General features: G+C 42.9%; 1 long non-coding RNA gene across 2 annotated transcripts; it reads left to right on the forward strand.

Annotated features, from left to right (window-relative positions):
* The first annotated feature begins 857 nt into the window (after nucleotides 1–857).
* Nucleotides 858–2,768, forward strand: LOC117732561. Of its 2 annotated transcripts, none has more exons than XR_004609608.1 (3): nucleotides 858–934; nucleotides 1,385–1,491; nucleotides 1,592–2,768. It is a non-coding gene; the product is annotated as an uncharacterized LOC117732561 (long non-coding RNA). The 2 variants fall into 2 exon arrangements; XR_004609609.1 differs by lacking the exon at nucleotides 858–934 and adding an exon at nucleotides 1,202–1,287.
* Nucleotides 2,769–22,087: the final 19,319 nt, after the last annotated feature.

Raw genomic sequence — 22,087 nt, forward strand, 5'->3', positions numbered from 1 at the left:
CAGACAGACAGACAGACACACAGCTGCTGAGGCAGACAGGTGTCCTGTTTAATCCACCCAGCTCAGATGAATAACCGTCCTTCACTCATCCTGTTTTGTGTAACCACACAACTTTCCATCACACAGACCCTAATTTCCACCTCTTCACAGCTCTCTGATGTTTAAATTGTAAGTTGCACTAAGTCCAAATGTCGTCTGAAATGTTCTGCAGATGTAAACCCTTCTCATGTGGTTCATGAAAGCAGAGATTTATCTGGTAAGAGAGGGCTCATTGCTCTGCGGCCGCAGTCTGCCTGCCTCATATTCAAGTCGAGGTGGGTGGTCCTAGCATCTTCTCATCTCCATTTCTCAGGAGGATAAACAGCACGTTTCCTGCAACAATCAACTCCTGTTGATATGTTTTAAACAAACCGCCTAATCATAATTTCATTACAATCAAAACAAGCCAGCGTCCCTTTTAAACTAGACATGTGCAGCTATGGCCTCTAATGTAATTTTATCCACTGCTGTATTGAATTATGCATTGAAGTCGGGGTGAAGATGGATTAAGTGTAAAAAAAAACAATGGCAATATGGAGGCATGGGTTAGAGTGTCACATCATCTCCCAGCCCTGAGACGCTCTGTCGGTGCATCTGTGATAGATTTGCTCTGCTGGAGTGTTTGCAGCCAAGCAGAACTGATGTCCTACCATATGCAGACACAGTGTACACACACACACACACACACACACACACACACTACTTGACCTTTCAACAGCAGTGATGACAGCTCACAAGCTCCAATTGTGAAAAGCTCCTTGTATACTTTCAACCCACTTCTTGTTTTTCTGTGGTGAAACTGCGTTGCTCACTTGTGTCTTCACTTCCTTGTCTTGCAAGTATGAAGTAACACTGGACTGGGACAGAACAATCTCTTCAGACCTGTTGAGTTAAGGTAAGTATCCTTTTTTGTTTATTTAACATTCATTTCTGGGAGTGTGATTCAGTGGAGACAATTCACCGATGTCCTCGGGCCAATACATATACATTTTCTAAATCCAAACACCCACATATCTGCACTTTGTCATCCCATCTGTACTCCTGCAGTCCCACATAGAGGGTGTTTTTGGGTCAGATCGTCGGTTCGTCATCACCTCACATTTCCTGTTATGAAATAGCTCGACAACCGACAGTGTAAAACAGATCTTAACAAACCATAAGAGCGGAAACCACGTAGGATGGGAGTTTGTCTCACAGTGTGAAGATTCAACTCTAGTGCGTTTTACTCCTCCAATTTAAATGCTGGTGGTAAAGCATTTCATTCTGGCTTTACAGTATTTAAATTGAAGCAGGTTTTAAAGTAATTCACCATCAACCTCAAATGTCAATTTAATTCCACACACAGCTTTCAAGAACCACTGACAGCAGGACGCGAGCTCAGACATGGAAATTGATTTTCCGAGGGATTGATTCCACCCCGGATCTTGTGCTGATCTACAGAGAAAAAAAGCCGTAATGACACATTCTGTGATCCCACAGTTTCTATACGATGTGGTTAGATTTTATCCAAATGCGACAAGGCCTGTAATAAATCTTGTCTTCCTTCCATCAGCTTGCCAGCAGCTGGGAGCCGTCAAGGGAAGCCACCCCAAGCAAAATGTTATTCCAGCTTGTTAGTGTTTGAAGTCACAGCAAGCTGGGCTGCAGAAGCTGCCGCCTGTGGTTTATGGCTTGTGGGGTTGCTCAAGATATGGAGTCTCACTTTCCAAGTCAGGATGTCTCACCGCCATTGAAGGCACAACTGTAGCTGTGAGATAACGCAGGCACGTTAAGAGGAAAGGACTTCAGAGCACACATGTGGTCTCGACTCAGTGAGTGACAACACTACAGTGTGTGCGTGTGTGGGTGTGACTCAGCTTGTGTTTTTTCCAAATCCATGCAGCGCTGCAACCACTTGCTGAAACACTATTGCTTCCTCTTCTTTCTATTTTCAGATACTTGCTTCAACCCAAACATGTCCTGCTTTTTAATGAGTTTAGATTACTTTCATTGTGACCATTAGTTAATTAGGGAATCCTGACAAACTCCGTACTCAGACAAACAATTGAATCAATATAAAATAGAATTGGATATGCAATTGTGTAACAGATGAAGGAATTTTCTACTTCAAGGCCCCTAATAGCGCCTTTGATTTCTGAAATTCAATAATGTCGCAAATATCTTGGTTTAGATCAGTGTTTCAGTGATTAAAATGGTTGTATTTCAACCCCGATAGGTCAAAGGTTGTCAGTGTCCCCACTGATATTTTTCTATAATCCCTCATATCTCCTCCCAGTCACAGCGAGGACCCTCAAACAACTCCTGCTGAACATTTTACAACTGGCACACATTAACAAGACAGTATGAGTGAAAATATTAATTTAAGTACAAAGACAATCAGTGGTGAAACTGTTCAGGGGTTTTATTTGAGAAACAGATCATGTGATCTTTATGTGGAATATGCAAAGTAAAATGTATAGCTGTCACATAAATGCCGTGGAATAAAAAGTACAATATACAATTGTGTTATACAAAATAGAAATTAAGTCAAGTACAAATTGTACTTCAGTACAGTACATACATATTTCTTTTACATTACTGTTGAAATATACATTTGGAAACCAATGTCTCTAAATGTTATGTTTTTCTTTTTCTTCAGTTTTGATTTTGGGCTGCAACTACAATTTCCTTTTGTCTAAAAAATGCAAGAAAATAAAAATAAACAAATAAATGTTGTTTTATCCAGCCAACAGTCCAAAAACCAACAATATTGCATTCACTAATATAAAGACAATAACAGGCAGCAAAACCTCAACTAATGAATTATCAGAATAATTGCAGATTAATGGTTGACTCATTGTTTCAGCTTTACTTGTTGAGTAACAATCACCCAACCGTAGACTCACTGGGAGAAATTCTCCACAGGGAAGAGAAGTGCAGGACAGAGGCCGCTGGAAGAAAGTATACTCTCAGTAAGAATGACATGGGAGGATGTGAATATGTCCCCTATGTACTATGAATAAACCATTAGGAGCTTAAGTGAAGGACATGCAGCTACTAATTGGATATGCTTGGTTGATTCTATTACACTATGAAGATAAGGTAAGGCAGAAAGGTCAAAAGGGCAAAGTGATGCTCCGTCTGATTCAGTGATAGTGTTCCACCACAACACCCTCCCCCCACACACACATACATACATAGACGACCTGGGGGTCAGCTGTCGTGGCTGCTGCTCCGGCGCGCTCCTTAGGGACAGCGAGCGGACAGGCTATTGATCAGCCGCACTATTATCAGAGCAGAATCGGTTTATCATGCTGTCTGCTCTCAGCAGGGAGTCTCCGTCTCTAATGGACCATGGTGCAGCACTCCCCAGCACCTGTCCTTGTCACCCCCACACCTTAAGCACCATCGATCCCCACCTTGCACCCTAGTGCTCCACTCTGTGGGGTGTGGGGGGAGGGTGTTTGCTATTGTACTTTCAACACTGAAATATGTTTCTCATTGGAGTCGCCCTGCTGATGAGTCCTTTTAGAAATCACTGTTACCCTGGTAACTGCAGTTTAGAAATAGTGTCTACAATATCAAATTACTCATTCATATTAATGTTTATTCATGTCAAGTGAGACAGCAGGAAAGTATCTTCCTCTTTATGTTAAAGGTTGCTCATAATGTTAAAAAAGTTGGTCAAAATCAAAGCTGCGGGGAGGTTATTGAACATCCCTGCCTGGTAAACAACCATAACTTTGAACTCCACACATTCGGTAACAGGCTTTCTGTTATAAATCTTTTTCCAAGCCCATGCATGGACAGATAACCCTGATGACTTCACCGTGATATCACCGTGAGTTATTTTCCCATACTGGAGCCCTCCCTCCAGATCCACAGTAGATATTATTCAGCTGTTTTAACAACCCATGACCCTCAAACTGATCTTGACCTTTAAAATCAGTGCAGTGCACCTTTAAATTTACCCAGATTTCGTAGAACATGCAGACTCGTTTTCAATAAGCTTGTAATGTCTTTCTAACATTTGCCCTGACGACAAATAGAAAGATGTAGCCCGTGTTTGCTGACAAAGCCTGAATGCTCTTTCCGTATGGGGTAGGTGACATACTGTTCTTCTCCCACATTTTCATGTGTTGCATCAGAGACGCCAAGCGGTGTCGAATGTAATTGCATTTCCGTTCTTATATTTATCCCTCCCCTCTTGCCGTAGTTAGTTCCTTTGTTTCTGATTCTACTGAGAGGACATGCTGCAGCTACTTTTCACTGTTACTGTTTGGTAACCTTTGGAAGGTCTAAGTTTGTAAGTATTTCTGGATGCAGCATGTAAATATCCACGACAATATATTCTCTGTGTATTTACTGTTTTATTATGACATTTGTGTTGTAACAATAGATGCTAATCGCGATGAGCATTTCTCATGTTTCCACAGTTTTACAAAAAAAGAAAAGAAAGATTCTCACTAAAAGCCTTGCTACGGAGTCCTGGGTCCTTATTTCATAGAACTACTGTTAGCTATATGCTAAGCTAACCTGTACAAGCAAGAGCAGAATACATACGATATGTGATCAGTTGATGGGATAAAACCGTGTTAAAGTCACACACTTTGAGGCAGTGGTCAATATCAGTTATGTGTACAGCAGAGCTGTTACACTGGCCTATTAAAAAAAGCGGCAGTAAATGTCACACACCAGAAGCCGGGGCCATAAACCAGCGAGTGGACAGTGGTTATTCAGAGGTCAGGCAGAGTGCTCAGTCGTCTGTGGCGTCTGGCCGGGGGAAACAAAGTGATGAGGATTTAATGATATCCAGCTTTGTGGCTATTGATAGTAGAGTCAATGGGCTGCACTGTGGGTGTCTCTCTGATACACAGCAGATTAGCAGCTCTGTGCCAGATGAAAACGTCAGAGATCAATAGGACACAGGGGAGAATCAATAATCGTCCCACTGCTCTGTGGCTTTCATTTGGTGGATTGCTCTGGTCCTTTACGGCCTGCCGTGCTGTCAGTGTGCCATTAACTGCATTCATAAAACATGCATCATAGATCTGTCACGGGCATCATATGTTAATGCCTGCTGCTAATGAATATGAATGCTCTGTTCATAAGCCAAGTCTCTTTCTCATTACATTGCTTTACACCTCGCTGGGCCCAGAGAGCTCGCCTTGGATGAAATGTAAATCACTGCTTTATTGGGGTAAGATGCATGACTATCATACTAAAACGCCATGCAGATGAGAACAAAATATACTCACTTTGCATTAGATTGAATGCTTTGAAGCCAATAGTCTTGTACAAGTGTGAGAAATGAGTGGGCTAATTGTAGCATCATCATCGAGTTTAGGATGTGGAAATAGCAGAGAACATCCAGACATGTGCCTAAATACTATAATCAGCATTACCTGGCTTGTCGCGCTTCATTATAGTCCAGAGATCTTAGATTAATTAGCATTATTGTGCACAGTGAGTGAGAGAATTGGACAGTAATTACATTAACCTTCGGGATCACACCTTGTCTTTTTACAAGACGTGTCTAGGCAATAAAAGATTGCTACTGCATAGATGATTACTCTTATCCTTGACAGTGTCTGCCTTCTAAATTGATCCAATTAGCCATTCAGGGCTAATTTAATTACTTGGGGCTGCTATAGCCTCTCTATCTTTCTGTCCTTGCCACCAGGATAATCAAAACTCTGAGAACTGGAACAGATTATCTTTAGCACATGGATGAAGAAAGCAAATGTAATCTGATATGAGTTAACGGTCCCTCTTACTGATGAAGTGAATGCAAGCAAAAATATCCCTCTTTGTCCTGATTTCTCATGTATTGAAGTGAAATATATAAAGCTTATTCTTCAGTACAGAAAAACCTTGGAAGGAGAAGCTAGTGATTCTTTGTCACAGTTATGAAGCTAGTGAGTCTCTGTCACAGTTATCAGTCTCACAAGTCTCTTGGTAAACTTCTCTGGAATATCAATCGTGTCCCTTTAAACACTAATGAAGGTGACAGCTAGTTCCTATGAAAGAACATATCCATGTGATTAGTATGCATGGTGCAGGCTCAGAGTTGATATTAGGTGAAACCGTCTTCATGCACACAGAGCAATCTCATCTGCCTCATTTTGAGCACAGCAGTGGGACGTCGGGCACGCATCAGTCTCCTCTGCTCCGGGGACAATATGGGTTTGAGAAATGAGAGATGGAAGCCACTGAGTTGCCAGCCACATCCATAATTGGCAAACCGAACAAGATGAGAATGAACTCTGGGCTTGGCTCGTCTTAGTTGTAATTAAGATGAAATTCACCAATCATTTAAGCTCACAGATGGAGGTTTGACAAGAGGCCAAGAGCCCATTGAAATACCATTGGCTTGCAGTTTAAGTATTTATCTGTCTCTGCAGAGCGCAGGGGGCAAGTATTTAAGTTTCTCCAATCAGCATTCAGGATTGGGATCCAGTGAACCTCTGAGTAAAGGTAATATATCTGAGAAAGCAGAAAACATGTACTCTGTGATTGAATTGAAATTAGATGCAGGAAAATCTATTACAGATTCACCTATTTGCGCAGTTGTAAACTCAATTAAGAGTTGAGCTCGTCGTCCTGCACTGCACATGTGAAAGAGAGGCTAATCTGCAGATCCCATCTCGTATCATCTAATGAACAGTTTGCATATTGTGTGGGAAAGACAACATAAAGATCCACAGGAAACAAATCTGTTGAATATCCTGGAAAATGTTTCTTGCACTTTTTATCTCCGTTGTATCGCCTCATCTCTCTGCGGATTCAATTCATAAGCATGCCATGTTAGATTCAGGCCAAGTTTGGGAGCTAATGAGTTGAAACAGATCCAGAGGCTTGATGTTCACAATAGCCAGTGGGAGCCACATTAAAGACTGTGTGTTTGCAGCCCTGCTCATCCTTCGGGGGCTTTCTTCAATGCCTGTGTGTGAATCTCACTTGGACATGAGCGGAGCGTATAAACAGGCCTTTAATCAGGGAATTGTTTAAGGAGAGTTCTTTTAATCTGTGATTATAACACCAGATCAATGAGGATTGCTGCTCTGAGCCGTGTCAGTGATAAAAAGGAGGATTTACATCAAATATTCATAGCCAGCATTCCCAGAGGATTCACCACCACAGACAACCACTGACTTTTATTCTATACAAAGCGGATGGAAACAAAACCACCAAATGAATTCTCTGTAAAGACCGAACTGCTCCAAATTGTGTTTTATCTAAGGAAGTAAAGTTGCAGTAATTATCTACAAACTGCTGCTGTATATTTTGAGAAAACAGAACTTTTAACATGAAAATAAATGTGCTTTCTTGCTATCCTCCCACTGCAACCAGTGAGCCGACAACATGTTACACACGGTTGGTTACACAACATATTATACAGTCAATGAAAGCACTCTCCTGAGAAAAACCTGCCTTGTCATCAGATATTGTTTGGTCTTTGCTGTACTGAACTGGGGCACGATTTAAGAGTGGAAACAGTCTTTTAAGTGCAACAGCATTATGAATAATACATTATCAATAAATTGACAAAGTGAAACAATAAAATAAGTTTTAGGGATTACAGCAGTAGATGGTTCTTGCTGGTCATTCAAGTCTTATGAGCAAATTGCAGAGGCAATTTAGACTTTTAGTGATTTTCCTTTTTTTTTTACATACAAATTATGCAATAATGAGAAAGAAAACATTTAAATGTTTTGGTTATAGTCACTAATTTATTCATTATTTACTGTTGATGAAAGCATTAAACTGCATCAGTTATCTGAATGGTGGCCTATACTATAACACTGTGTTACTTTAGAGACACACTTCAGAGCCTTGACGTAATGTGGCCATTTATAAGAAAACAGAACTTAGAGAACCAACACAAGCTCAGAGCAATGCAAGCCAGTTTAATCTTTTTTAATGTTTGATGGTATTTGCTTGAGCGAGCGCAACAAGTACATAATTATCCGTCTAATTAAGCTGCCAAAACACAAGCACAGTGCTGGAGCACCTCTGAAACAGTGAGTGCACCATTCATTAGCATGTGCTATAAGCTTATTAATCATCTAACAGCCAATTAGCACACTGTTACCATTTGCGGTGGGTGTGTAAATAAATTCCTGGGTTAATTTCTTCCTCTGATAATAAAGGGAACATTATGAAAATTAGCTCTGTGACTATGTAAATGATCTATGTCGTTAATTGCACAGCAGCGATAGATGTTTGCCGTGAACCGGGCTGGTGATGCAACAAATATTTCCCAGGCTGTTAAAGAAATTAATCGGGTAGCTGCTGATTCCCTGGAGGAATCCACAAGCTACAATAATGACATTTACCCAGCCCTCTGGCACACTGATAATGACAATGTCGCTGCTTGGCAGCAGGCCAGTGGGAGGTGAGGGCGATGGTGTGGGGCTGGCAATCATCTCTGAGAAAGACAGCATGGACACACACACACAAATATGCACATACACACACTGGCCACACTGGCAGAAAAACTGTGGGCTTTAAGGACTAAATCAGCTCTTGTATCACCCGCTGGTAATTAATAATAATTGCTTTCTAATAAGGGCCATGCCATTAGCAAATTACCCCTCAACTGTAATGCAACTGCAGCAGAACATGCTGTTATTGTAAATGGAATCTGATGGGATTCACTTGACCAAAATAAAAACGCACACACATACACAATGGTTTCATTGAAAATGACCACTCACTGCTAATGGAATTAGATGCATAACGCATTACGGCTGTCAAAATAATGTCATCACTTCCACAGACATGGAGCTGAGGCCGCTCTGACAGGAGAACTGAGGGGGGATTTCTCTGCCGATGTGTTACTGACAAGTCGGAGTAGTGAGACATGTTTGGAAGCTAGATAAACAAAAAGTAAGGTGGGCTCTGCTACCATTTGCCTGAACTCCACACCCATGTTCTTGCCTTATGATAAATGCTTCAAGCTGGTCTTAATCATGCGTGCGACAGAGGAGGAGATGGAGGCCAGGGCAGACAGACAGGATGAATGAAGCATTTACTTCGGGTGGCTTCCATAAAACAGCCCTCCATGCAGCCCCCGTGCTGCTGACAATGTCTGGCTACCGACTGCAGCTCGGACATGGATACACTCTGCAGAGCCAAGCGGATGAAGTAAGGCTAATGACAACACAATTCAACATGCACAATGCTATACTAATTATTCATACATTTGTATGAATAACTAAGGATCCTCATCTCTTGCTCTCTTGAAGGTTTCTTCCCTTTTTTCCCCTGTGAAAGTTTCTTTCTGTTTTTTTGGGAGTTTTTCCTGATCCGATGTGAGGTCCTGGGACAGGGACGTCGTATGTGTACGGATTGTAAAGCCCTCTAAGGCAAATTAATTTGTGATTTTGGGCTATATACAAAATAAACTGAATTGAATTGAATTGAACGTATAAAATCTTCCTTTCGAACGAGGCCAGTAAACACTCAGATTTGCATCACTGACATGACTTTTCACATTTGTGCTTGTTTTTATCTTGTGCTCTCATGATTATGAAGTTATGAGGCATTTTAACAGTATGAATGGACTCGTTTAGCCGTTTGGGCCACAACAATTTAATCATATTACATAAGTGAAGGCTCAGTGTTAGTGTTCAGCTACTTCGCCTTAAATTGTCAGTGCAGCCCAATCAATTAACACGCGGGTAATACCAGGCCTATTAGAGCCAGCCAAAACCTTCCGTGCCCTGTCATCTGCTGTTGGAACAATTGCTTAATATAACACCAGACTCAAAGGAGCACTTACCAGGGCCCAATCTTCTGGAATCAATAACAACAGGCAGGCTATATTGTTTCAAACAAGGAAACAGTGGGGGATGAGAGAAAGGAGAGAGATGAGAGGTGGCTCAATACAAGTGCTTGGGTTTAAGAGACGCTGGCTCAGCTATAAAAAAAAAAAAAACACATGCCCTAAAGTGCTGCTGTTCTCTGACATGGATATGAGCACCACATCCTGAGCAGAGAGGGTCTGTGTTGTAAAGGCCTGAGAAAGGACGTGGCCTATCACTTGGCCTCTCCAAAACTATGAGAAAAGTCTTGAGGTTTAACCTCTGAGCTGCAGCACAACAGCTCAAGGGCAGCAGCCCGAGGGAGACGCTGTGCGGCCGTCTACAGCTTTTGTCGCCAACACTGTGGGACACCGTCAGGGAGCGGCAGCAGCCGTGGCATTTAGGGTCAGGGAAGATTTCATTTGCTTGATGATAATTCTTCAGGAGCTGTCCATCAAAGTTGATGAAAATTCAAATTGCGATGTAAGCAAGTGATTAGAAAGGCATTTGCTATCCACGTAACACAAATGTCACAGCCTCGCTAGCATAACAATGACAGGCCAGAGCCACCCAGCCGAGCTAATGGAGACCATTTTTCTAGTAAGTGAGGCTGTCGCCTCTCTGGGGCCCGTCAATGTCAGAGTCGGATGGATCGCATCATTTCCTGTGCCAGCAGGGTGAGCTGGCTGGGGACACCACAAGGTATCGATCTGACTGTAATCACACCAGCAGGTTGGGGATTCAGAAAAAACTTCATCCTCAAGTGTTTAGCTTTAAGGACATGATCCAATTTCTTTGCACTGAGCAGGAGTGGACTGAAAGAAGGATGGAGAGAGTGTCAGTGATCTTTACTACAGGCTGAAACAGAAGAGCAGACCGATATCGACAGCATGCTGTCTATCATCAGGGCTGGAGGTCTAACTCTGTCCTTGTGTGACCCAGTGAGGCTTCATTCCCACTGAATGCTTTAGCACACATCCCAATAACAAACAGTATTACAGTATTCGGCCACCAGATCAGCTTAGTTCGATCAGGATTTTCAAAAGGAGCATCAGGGAAGAGGCAGATCACTGATAAATGAAAGCCAACTGAGGAATGGGAAGCCACATTCTTGAAATTCGCTGTCTCCTGTTTTTTAAAGAGACAGAATGCTTTCTGAATGTGCACTCGTGCATTTCTATTGACAAATGATCAGTGTAGCTGAATGGCTTTCAGGAACGTCTGTGAAAAATGAAGGAAAAACTATGCTTTCTGATGACGGAAATTTGAATAATTGTCTATTGTCGGAGTAGAAGAGGTTGACTAATGACGAACGGGTGAATGATCACACCTGCATCTTTGGATGAAGACGCCGAACCTCGGCCGACAGAAAATCGGATCGAGTGAGTGAGAGAGAGGGGAAAGAAACAGGTGAGGAGGAGGTGTGAACTATAACATTCTCGAGGAGTGTGATCATTTCTGCCTCTCATCTCACTTCTCTTTGATGTATTCAAATGAAAGTATCGCCAACACAGACTCAGCTCAATCTCATGCTGGTTTAAATGTCTGAAAACTACATGTGATATATTATATTGTTTTACATTACAAAATACATTACAACATTTACATCAATACATTTTCTCACAAAGATTTACACAAAATATAGATGAATAGGAAAGTTTTAGAGAAACGTATCAAGACAAACTCATGATTCCTACCATATTGTGTTACACAGGAAAACAAAATAAGCCTGTAAATATTTGGAAAGAAACACTTAAATCATGAATTTGAGAGAATATTTACTCTGCTATCTAAACATATTATTATAACACAGATTTGCAAAGGACCATCCATCTGCAGATAGAGAGAGAGAGAGAGAGAGCTGTCTGGTGCTGTATAGCTGCTATTAAACAGCACACCATGACTTCTTCCAGCACGCTACCTGCATACATCCCCCCAGTTGCCATGGTAATAGAGACTGGCGTAAGTAGTGACGGGCCAACCACAGACATCAGAGCGGCTCTTAGGCAGAAACATCAGAAGACTGCTGGCGGAGGTGATTTATTAAGCCTGTGTTCAAAGTCCATCTGAACCATAACAAGCCTATAAGCATGCCACGGATCGAATACATTAAACTGGTTGAGAAAGTCTTCTCCCTCTCCATTATAGTATTCATATTACATTTCACCATGCATGAAAGGCTGAATGAAAGGACAAACAATAATCTGAATAAAATACTGGAGTGTGTTGAAAATCAAGCTCCCCATATTATTTGGAGCATATCATGTTTATGCACAGAGTGAGCTGTAATTTGCTGCTAAATAATTGACTTCTCCTGTGTTAAGATCTCAGGAGACCCTTTCAGTTTATTCATTGAATGGCCTTTGCAGCACGCGCAGCATATTAGCCTTTCAGAGATGTCTTGTCAGGCCTGCCACCCGGCTGCGCGTAGAGACTCTTCTCCTCCTTTCCCTGAATAATAACCTTCAACTAACCTTTAAACCACAGTGAATAATTTCAATCCTATTTTCATATCAATGGCTAAGTCAAGCCAGGCAATTATCTTTTATCCGTATACTTTGCTGTCAGCGGTGAGAATAATAAAGTTTTCCCTTGTGAGGAACCGGAGAAGGAAGAAAAGAGAGTCGGCCAAAAAAAGCGGAGTAAGATGCCGGAGACGCTATCTAAAGACATGAATGTGACGATGAATTATTCAGTAATGACTACAAGATATGTCATAAAAAAAGCTCTGCTAACATCTGCACTGTGTTCTGAGGGGGCTGAACAGAGCAGGGCATTGACGCCAGAACGCCTCTGAAGATAAACATGACAAATTGGCAGATCATCTGTTCAATTAGGATAACAGAGCAGGTGCGCCGGTAAGGCGCCTGTGCCACAGGATGACACAGTTACCAAGCCAAACCAGAGGCATGATGGGAAATACCTTGTTTGTGTGACAGTGATTTAGAGTGATGCACCAGAAGGATACCCCAAGAAAAAAAAAAAGGATATTCCCCTTGGTACTCATTAAAATTTGACTGCAGACGGCACCTTGCCCCGCTCCCCTTCTCCCCCTTCGTTTCATTGCTTCATCCTTCTGCTTTTGGCTCCTCAACTGCCTGACTGGACCTTCCAGCATCATTTCTTATTAATCCATAAAACATACTGCGCTGGTGATTGGATTGAAGGAAGCAGTGGAGCAGCAAAACATGAGATATGGAAAAAATATCACACATTTCGGCGAGCAAGCAGGCAGGCAGGTTTGGTGGGTGGATGGGGGGAGTAGGAGAATAAGTGGTGAACAGGGAATGGGCTGTGTGTGAGAGAGATGATGTTGAGGGGGGGGGAGGAGAATCATGGGGGCAACGGAGGGAGGGGAGGTATAGAGAGAGGAGGGGAGAGGGGGAGCGAGCAAGAAACATGTTTTGAAATATTAATCCGTGATTCTGGCCGTGGGCTGGAGCACAGAGATGAAATAAGCAGGGAAACCTTTGAAGCGAGGGAATGTTCCCTGCATTCGTGAAGCAGACGCTGCACAGACGGCCATGTTGGTGGAGAACAACTGGGGCAGGTGCAATGTTTCTCCCTCACATCTGAGAGCCCTCGTCTCCACTCTACCCCATATGCCTCATTGGTGCAGCGTGTATTTAGAGTGTTCCTCTTTCCCGGCCCTGACACAAATGAGATGAGTGTGGTACAGTCTCTTAATCCCCAGTGCCTTGTAAAGCCTTTGAAAGGAATACTTACTGCAGCATAAACTATGGTTCACAGTCTTAAAGCAAGCACACAAGGCTCTGTGCTCCGAGGGAAAGACAACTTCCACTGGCTGTAGCTTCATCAGATTTAGAGGAAAAGTGTATCACAGGATATCACAGGATCTTATTGAACCTTAATGACCTGCTGATACCATGCTGAGGGACTAATGGATTCAGCACTCTGTTGCGACTGCCCTGTGTGCCCGTTATAACCACAGCCCACTTACTCACAGCTCGGCAAGGCCGAGCGGCTGGCTAGCCAGCCAGCTGGCCGCATCCACCTCTTAGCCCTTTCTCAGTGGTATCACACAATATTTCACTTCACACAACACTCCTCACTCTCTACACAGAGCCGAACAAGAGCCCCGACCACAATGCACATGGAGCAGCATGAAGACGTCGGCACAAAGTGGCAAAAAGTGAAGGCTCATTAAACATGAAAGAAAAAACTCATTTAGGTGGATAACTTAATATGCAGTCCTCACATTTACCACAGCAAACACATCCGCTATGAAGACAATACATTAAAACACTTTGAAAAATCACATTGGGAAAAGTCATCATCATTAAAGCGTACTCAGGCTAAGTATCTTAGATGAATTATGCTGCCTGCATCAAAAGACAGCAGGAATAACATTGAGAGTGTGTCCTTTTCTCTTCTATTCTCTGATAGCACCCTGCTGGGAAACTTGAAATTACCCTCTGTCTGGCTATTCTCCACTAATAATAATGATAACGTTTTTTCTCCCTAATTATGCAAAGAACTCTCAATTAGCATAACTCGTCCTCTGTGTCAGTACAAATAGTAGAACACCCCGCGGGCCCATGATGGTTTCATTCTCAGCCTGTTGTGTTTTGTATTTTTATCATTACTTTTCTACGCTGTCTTCCTCTAGTGAGTTAATGAAGATGTATGTTAATAAAGATAACTGTAGTGGTGATAGTGGTGGTGCAGGTGTTAAGGAGCTGCTGTCGGAGGTGATGCAGTGTTTAGTATGCTGCCCTCTGCAGGCCCCCCACAGGGGCTGCAGTGCTGTGAAAGGCAGGTCTGAAGCCTCAGTTGAGAAGCAGTGACACACTCTCTCTTACACAGCCTGCAGCAAAGATTAAAGATGTATGTTTAGGGCAGATCAAATAGAATGCAGAATCCACAGGCCCACAGAGAGAAAACAACATTCATTTTCATTTTTTTAAATAAAACCATACATACTGTATGCTGGAGGCGTTGTCTAAGCCTGGAGTTATGGTGGCTGATCATGTCCATCAAGCCTGCAATCATCAAAAGAAAGAGGCATCAGGAAAACTAGAGCTATGGTTGTGATTTATGTATTTTAAGGACAATGCCGTCCTGAGGGGAAACCGTGAAAGACACTGCAAACAAATGACATTTGGTAGTGTAGGATGCTCTTTTAAATGTGTGTATAATGAGAATGCGTTGCCACTTGTCCTTACAGACACAGAAAAGTAACACCTGGGACACAAGGTGTCTTATATAGTTTAATTTTTTTAATGCACAGAAGTATGAGAGGAAAGCTGAAGAACACAGGTGTGAAAGTATGTGCAATTCACTACTTAGTGTTGATGAAAGTGCCTGAAGTCCTTAAGGGTTTTGGAGTAAACACTACAAACAGACAATCCCCGGAGAGGCCTATCACCTCCCTCCTCCTCCGCCTGCCAAAGGAAAAGCTCTGTGAAAGAGAGAACACCATTAAGACCACACTGAGGGTGAAGACACATCATTTCTTAAAAAAAAGTCAGACCAGATGCCAGTAACCCTCGAATAGATCCATCCGTTCTCCTGACTTGTGCTCTATCAAGTAACACTGGAAAAAGTCACAGCTGAAGGTGTGAAGTGGACACCCAGCCACCACATGACACCGCGATATCCAATCAGTGAACACGTTTTAACACATCAGCAGCACTCCAGAGGGCCTGTGTCGACTCAAGTGTCCACATTCCTGATCTCGGCCCGGTCAGGAACACACACACACTCACACACACACACTCACACACACACACACACACACACACACACACACGCGCACACACACACACACACACACGCTCACAAACTGACACAGGCATGTACAATGCACAGGGTGGAGCAATGTTTCCTGTGACAAGTGGAGATGAAAGTTTGCTTAATAGTGTCATATTAGACATGGCTTTGAGTGTGTCCCTTTCGGAGTCTCGGTCAGACACATTAGAGGGACATGTTTTCCCATCGCCTCATTTGAGGTGCGCTTGTGAGCCTCGTGAAATCCTCTCCCCTCCTTACATCCCACTTCCACCGCCTCAGGCACTCACAGAGAAAGAGAGTGAGAAAGAGAACGAGAGTGTGCGCGCGCGCGCGTGCGTGTGTGTGTGTGCGTGTGTGTGTGTGTGTGCGTGCGTGCGTGTGTGTGAAAAAGAGTGAGGATTTCACGAATGCCTTCATCATTTAAACGGCTGTGCTGTCGCTGGAGCGCAGCATGAATAATTCAGTGAGACTGCTCCTTCTTCAAACAGACAAATAGAACAGGATTACGCCTCCACGAAGCAAACGGTAAACACCACAATCAAAACAACAGAATTAATTAGGTAATTAGGGAGACAAAATAAATGTGAAATAATGATAAACTCTTCTGAGACCACAGCTGCAACTCTGTTACAGTATGCAAATATGCAGATTCAAGAGTTCAGAATACATTACAGGCTCAGAGGATTGTTTGGAATGAATGGCACTGACAACCATTTTTAAAATGATGAGATTCAACACATAATCCACATCCAAGCACACGGCAGAGGAGGGATTTCAAAAGTGTATTTGCAAGACAGCCGTGCACAAATTTATATGAAGCCAATCAAATCAATAGTGATGAATATTCTTTTTCAGGTGATCATCAGCAGAGAGTGCTTTGCTTACTTAATGTTTGCTTAGAAACCCTGTTGGAGCGCTTTGATAGTCGAATGGTTAGAGCCAGGCAGCAGGGGGAGACTCCTGCGGTTGCAAAAACTGTTTAAATTGTAAAGAAGTCTATGAGAACATTTCTCACTTGATTTGTTACTTCAGTAGACATTGTAAGCATGACCGTTTAACAGTGTTGACCTGGGGGAGAACGGGAGGGCTGGTCGGGACAGAGGTCCAAGGACAGAGGATGTCGTACGAGTACAGATTGTAAAGCCCTCTAAGGCCAATTTGTGATTTTTGTCTATATTAAACAAATTGAATTGTATTGATATGGGCGTTAGACTTAAGCGACTACGCCATGAGTCTGAACGGCGTTATCAGCACTCATCGCCGTATGAGTGTAGTGCAGAGCGGCAGCTAGCTGGCCTTTGGTACACACATTGTGGGACTCACATGCACTAATATGCAGGCGTGGCAGGACTGGCTATACGTTTAAAAAAAAGCACAGAGAAGCTCAAAGAGAGGAATTGTGAATCCATTCTCTGCTCCACTATATACCGTATGTCCATGCCATGCTAAAAAACAGTGCTAAATGGACTCATACTCTTACCACTGCTGTGAAAGTTGAAAGAGATTATAAATCTTGTTGGGCGAGAGTATATTTGTACACACTCTGACACCGTTGAGTAGGAAAAAGAAAACAGATGGCCGCTTACATAATTGAAGAATGAACAGCAATCCAGCTCAAGGATTTGTAGTTCATTTGCAGTCTAGAGTTAAGGCATTTATCTTCTCCCCATTCCAGCTGGAGTATTTCTCTGCTCTATAGCCGATTAAAAGTGTAAGCAAAGAGAATCCTTCTCATCTCTGAGAAATTCAACCATGAAGAACAAGTGACAAAAGCGTGCAGAGTAGCGGGCCTACAGAGAATTTTGTTTGCCTTGTGATCTGGAAAGGTCAGGGCTAAACCTTCTGCTAGCAGCAATTAATGTCTTTGACTCGTGGTGCAGGAAGTACAGTGATCATCAGCCGACATCCTAGGCTTTCATAGCATGACAGTGCCTGGCATGAGGGGCTTAGGTGAATATGAGCTATCCATTTCAAGCAATATTTAAATCACATTTCCAATTTGCAGCCCTTGAACAGCAGTTTAGAGCAGGATGAGGAGGTTGAGGCATAATGACAGCTTCTCCAGGGTTTATTGAAAGTGATGAATGCTCAGAAGAGGGGATTGCTTGATGTGAATTCATGAATTTGAAAGAGATTATTTAAGCAGAGATCAATTTGAAAGTCCTACAGCTCAACATTGATGCAATGTTTCAAGAGCACAAAAAAAGAAAGAAATACTGAGCACTGAGCCCTTTTGCTGCTGGAACAAATTAGCTCTCTAAATCTGATAATGCCTTCATCCAAACCAGTTTCATCAGCAATATCAGGGCAAGGGGGACACTATGACACACTAGAGTGAAGAGACACAGTGTGCAGATACTGCACAGCCTAATCTACCCACTGTATATGCGGCGGCAGCAGCATGTATGAGTAAGTGGGTGAAAAACAAGCCTTGATGTCCACCCAAGCAGCAGGGGCCACAAAAATAAGGCCCAATCAGTAGCCATTACAGCTATGGAGCACATATTTACAGCCAAACTGCCTCTAACCGGCTGGGACTAACTATATTAGCCATTGCTGAATACAACCCCCTGAAGACAGCATTAAAGGCTATATATGACAGGCTGCAATACAGGGTAACTATCAAAGGGCCACATAAACAGATCCCCTGTGTAGGAGGAAAGAAAAGAAAAATACATCACTAATGAATGAACATGAGTTACAAAGAAATAGGAAAATCTGGGACAAAAAGAACGAGGTGCACATATTTCGTGTGAATCCGGGAGTCAAATGGAATAGAGAATGAGACGCTGCTGCTACTGTCCTGCAGGGGCAGGGCGGCTGTTTTTCCACAGAAGCACATCCCCGTCTCTGCCAGCACTCATTTACTGATCTCATTAATATCCTTACTCTGAGGAGGCGAGAGACAGCAGCCGTGAAACAGCCTCCCCCCCGTCTCCTCCCTCCATCCTCCATGTGGCTGTTCCACTGGGTCCCCCTCCTTCTCCTCTCATCTCCGCCTCTCTGTAGTTCAGTAATTGGGCTCAGCTCATTGTTATTCAAAACCCTGTAGAACCAATTAGCTGCAGACCTCCTGACCCTGGGTTGCTATGTAATGGTGCAAGCTAAAGACTCTAAGTGAGGAAGCCAAGAGCAAAGGTTTTAAATTCCTTTAGTTCCTGATTAATAATCCTGTCAGGGCGATCAGAGACATTAAAGAGAGTCTCTGGTTAGGCTCCTGCTTTTATGGCTTCTTCCTCATTTCTAGGCTGTCCATTAAAGCTTAATGATGCCGGGGGTTGCTCTCGCTCCTCTGTCTTGTCAGATAAATGTACAGTTAACAGGATGATGAGGAATCCTGATCCTCCAGCAATCTGGGACAAAGCAGGCCTGTGACCCTGCTGGGAAGAAGTAGGGCAGCCGGGGAAGATGAGAAGAGAGGACAACAGAGGCAGTGGTGGTGTGGATGGTGGCCCGAGATGTCCGGCTGCACTGGAGGATAGAGATGAAAGAGAGGGGCCGGATAGAACCTGGGGCAGGAGGCAGAGATGAGAGGGATGCAGATAACACCCCATGCAACATTGATGAGGAGGCCGATGGTAAAGTAGTGGTGGAGGCTGCACAGACGGCCTGGTGCTACAAGTGATTTGTTTAGCAGGGATGCAAGAGTGCAGATGTTGCAATTCAACGTTAGATTGCCACTGAGGAAAGAATAAGTAATCAGCTATACGCAGCAATCCTGTTCACACCTGTTTAGGTAAGCGGGTGTTATAGGAGCATATGTCCATAAATTGGTTCAGTTTACATGCGATTAATATGTCACAGAATGCGGCAACATTTAAATACTAAACAGCTCTCCAAGGCACAAAGCGGCTATAATGAGTATTATTCAATATTAACGATGGATCACATTTCTACTTGTATGTGAAAGGGGTTCCTCATATGAAACCACAGAATTGTCACCCAACTCTGCAGTTCCCCTCAGTTCCATGAGGCGGTACAACGTCTTTCAGCTTTTTGTTTTTGTGTTACAGACAACAATTTTGCTGCTCTGCCTCAGTCTCACTGCGCTCCTCTGCTCCAAAAACCCACGGCACATACCTGCCCAGCACCAAACTGCTGACATACAAATTTAGTAACTAGCTCGTGAACATAGAGTGAAGAATTTAGCAGCTAAAGAGATAGATATTTCCCTCAGGAGTTGGTGGAGACCAAAAGCAGAGTAAATATTGGACCATTTGTCCAGAAAAATGACTTCAAACGAATGATAACATATTTCACTATAAATTTACCAGATAAACTTTAAAAAAGCTCACCCTTATTTTTAGTATTTATGCTAAGCTAAGCTAACAGACTGCTAGCGGTACCTTCCTAATTCACAGACAGTTCGAGTGATATTAATATTCTCCAGAGTTCAAGAAAGTGAAGTGAATATGCATATTTTTTCTAAATGTCAAATTATTTCTTTACCCTATCTACTACAAGCTTGTTGACTGTCTTGTTGTTGTCTTTCTAGTTGTTAGTATCAGTTTAATAGAGCGTATAATTGTATCAAATCCTCACAAGGCCCAGAGGCATAATTTCTAGATCGGCCCATATATGGCCACTGACTTGTCTTGTTTGTGAATCATCTGTGCAGGAGATTACAATTTTTGAACCAAGAAGACACCAAGCTCACACCTGTTTTCTGAAACCTGTTTGGAAAAGTTCTGATGTTTGCATTCCTACCGCTGAAGTGCTTATTTGGTTCAGTTCTCCAGGCTTGGCCGAGAGTTGTGGGGCGATTCACATGCGACGCTGTAAACACTGCTTCAAGCCCTCTGACACTGATGCATCGCCTCCGAGGCTGCTATTAATCCTTTTACAACAAACTCCATAAAGCTCTTTGGTGCCTAAATATTTATGGTTCCCTGAGTTTCCCTTGAGGGTTGTTTTCTGTCAAAGTACCAACAGCACTAAGTCATGTGGAGCGACTCCAGACATCTTATCTGGGAGTCAGGGTAAAGGGCCTGATAGTCTGGCCATTTCCACCAGAAGAGGAACACACAGGGAGGAAGGGCCACTAATGAGTGCTTCTCCCTCCATCACTTCTCCTCACAGGCCTCTTCTGTTAGTGGACTCAATTGACCTGGCAAACAAACACACTGCTGTGTGACCTCTGCTGACCAGACAGACAAACCAACAAACTTTTCCGTGTCAAAACTACCAAGCACGCCTCGGTCAGGGACCACAAGGCAAGTGTAGGACAAACATGCTGGAAATATCGATGGACAGAAGACAATAATGGACATGACAGGCTGTAACGCGACCTGGCTGGTGGATGACTCATGGATTGGGAGGTCAAATGTTGTTATCATTGCAGTACACACCATCAGTGCCTGGATAAGAGACGGTTAGAGAGTAACTACAGGTGTGCTGACGGTGAATCTCATAGGTGGATGCCTTCCTGAAGCGTATCATTTTCTCCATCGCAGTAATGCTGTCAGCTGCTAAACAACGTGGCTCCTCGAAACAAGTGTCTCTAAAAATGCAGCAGCGGGCCTGATGAGTCCTCAAGCATCCTCCCAGTGCTGTGATTACTGACGTTTACCCTCTTTAATATGTGTAATTCCCATTTTCTTTGATTCAGTAAGAGCCCTCAGGGGGACCACAGTAAGTGGCAGTCTGCCAAAGCCCTCCTGTAGAAAAGGCTAAGTCACTTCTGCCTCAGCAGTGAGATACAGCTTGACAGTTACAGGTTGTCTCACTTTACCTTTATTATTGTTTGCATCTTGGAGCACTGATGATAGCTTGATTATACAATGCCTAATGTTATGTGCTTCACATGCAGGTGTGACACAATTATGACTACAGACCTATATAAAGCCACTGAAAAATAATAAGATGATGTTTCACAAACATTGGCTATAAATGTTACACAAATTGCTACTAATCGCATGCCAGAGCCCATATAATGACCACTGCTTAGTACAGCCAGCATGACTGACCACAGAGGACACAGGTAGTTTCCTAATCCATTTTCCAATACACTCAAAAAAACATCTCTGCATACATTTACATTTGTGAGACTCAGCGACGTGTTGACTAAACTGTATGTGCAAGAATCAAATGTTCATTTAAGTTTTTACCAGAATGGACAGCATTATATTATGAGATGTTCATGTAATTTTGTTCACAACCCTTCTGTATTTAAACTTTTGATGATATTTAGCTGTAACCTGGCCTGTTTTCCAAGTCTCACACAATAGCCCGTGGAGTTGCTGTGAAGATCTACAGACAAAGCAAAGTCTGTTGTCAAAATAACATGTCCATCTTCAGTTTAACAACTAACAGAAATTCAGAAACAAGTAAATATAATATTGGATTTCTCCCACTTCCTGGCGGGAAGTACCCTTCATCTCCACCACAGAGAGGATGTGAGAGGTAGTGGTTTCATTTAATGTCTAGTTAGTGTATTCTTTTCATCTCTGGGTTACAGAGTGCGCTACAGGCCAAACACAGAAGGCCCACTGTTGGAAAACAGCTAC

Source organism: Cyclopterus lumpus, chromosome 6, assembly GCF_009769545.1.
Source record: "Cyclopterus lumpus isolate fCycLum1 chromosome 6, fCycLum1.pri, whole genome shotgun sequence".
Lineage (NCBI taxonomy): Eukaryota > Metazoa > Chordata > Actinopteri > Perciformes > Cyclopteridae > Cyclopterus > Cyclopterus lumpus.